We start from the raw sequence: 1,895 nt of genomic DNA, 5'->3' as shown, positions 1-1,895 counted from the left end.
GTGTCCTGAGCAGCATCTGTTGTGCCCAACTATTGTAAAGGAGGTATGGTGACTAACGGTTTTTCTACAGTGAGCTGGGTTTGTTTTTTTTGGTTGTTGTTGTTTTTAGAAGGGGCGGGCTGTTGTTGTTTTGTTTTTTCTTATATCATTCAGTCTTTTTGACCAGCGTCTGTGGTGTAGCGGTTAGACGCTTCGCTGTCGCACGAAGGAGACTCGAGTTCGATTCCCAAGTCGGGAGGACATTTTTATCGTGTACCTCGGTCTTTCTGCTGGGATGTTGTGTCTCTCTCAGCCCGGATTGACCAAGACAGACAGAATCGGAAGCCCGCCTCCTATTTGATCAAATTTGTATTGATGAGGAAGTGAAAATACCATTTTAATTTTAGTCTTTTATTTGGACAAGTGCGAATTTCCCATTGGCCACTCGTTTTGGTCGGATTGTTTGTTGGTCACTCGCAAATTCATTTTTTGTAGTCTGGACTCAAAGGCTCGGCCGGTCTACCCAAAAGAATCGAGAATATCGTGCACAGAAGCCTTGCAGAAAGTGACGTCATATTTGTCCTGTCATTACCAGGTTGGCACGGATAACTTGATTACTTGATCCTGGGAACAACGTCATAGCACTCCGGGCATTGCCGGCATACGTGCTCCGCTCCCCGCTCCAATATCCACCTCAGAATCCATTTGCTGATCGTTCCAGGCACGAATAAAGAGAACACGAAAAACTCGAAATCACGAATAGTTTGTACGTAATCTCTGCCGTACGTGTAGATGTACAATTTGCCATTCCCTGACTGATATCTCTTTTCTATTTTGTGTCATAAGTGAACAAGAATCACAGATTGGTTGAACACATTCATTTGTCAATCTCCGATGTGATTGAGTAGTCCGTGCCTGACTGCGTATCGTTACCTCAGAAAACAAGGGGTCCGTGTATGTTGCAAAGTCTTAAAACGGAATTCCTGAACAATTATTCTAGAGTCCACGTTTTCTTTTGATTTTAAGTTTAAGTGTCTTTGTATAAGACGATGGTCATTAATTAAAAACGACAACACATCAATAATGAACAAGTTTTAAAAAGAAATTCAAAATCATGCTCTGCCTCGTTCGAGTTTACAAGTTATTACGCCCTCCCACCAAACGTGTGTATGCACGCATGTATGTGCGTTTGTGTGTGTGTGGGAGGGAGTGTGCATGCGTGCGTGTGTGTGCGTGCGTGTGTGTGTGTGTGTGTGTGTGTGTGTGTGTGTGTGTGTGTTTTTGTATGAGTGGACTGTGTGTGTATGAGTGAAAGTGTATAAATGTGCGTAGGCAACATGATACTGTAATATCATTCTGGCAGACAGTTATAGTTTAAGAAAAGCGAGAATTATGAAATTAAGCTGATACTTGCAGTATTTTTTGGGGCCGCGAAATATGAGCCACTGTTCCCTGTTAACTATTGTGTAACTGTGAATTCACATTTTGATATATCGTGGCTATATTAAGTCTTAAAATATCGTAAATGCAAGATTAATTGTCCGTTAAACGCATGCTCATTGTCTTGTCGCTGTATACTTCACACGCAGGTAGAACAAGGAATTCTAAGACAGGGTGGGGGCTGGGGGCGAGACGTTGGGAGTTTAGGGGTTTCAAAAAAGGAGGAGAAAGAAAAGGGCAGATCAGAAGGTGGGAGAAAGAGGAGGGGTGAAGAGAGATGCAGACAGGCAGACAGACAGACAGGTAGACAGACAGACAGGCAGGTCGACAGACAGACAAACAGACAAACAGACACACAGACAGACAAACAGACAGACAGACAGGCAGGTCGACAGGCAAACAGACAGAGAAAGTTAGAGACAGAGAAGAAGAAGAAGAAGAAGAAGAAGAAGAAGAAGAAGAAGAAGAAGAAGAAG

Source organism: Aplysia californica, unplaced genomic scaffold (assembly GCF_000002075.1).
Source record: "Aplysia californica isolate F4 #8 unplaced genomic scaffold, AplCal3.0 scaffold00316, whole genome shotgun sequence".
In the NCBI taxonomy this organism is placed as follows: domain Eukaryota; kingdom Metazoa; phylum Mollusca; class Gastropoda; order Aplysiida; family Aplysiidae; genus Aplysia; species Aplysia californica.
The sequence above is the reverse complement of the archived record's forward strand: the minus strand, read 5'-3'. Positions refer to the sequence as shown.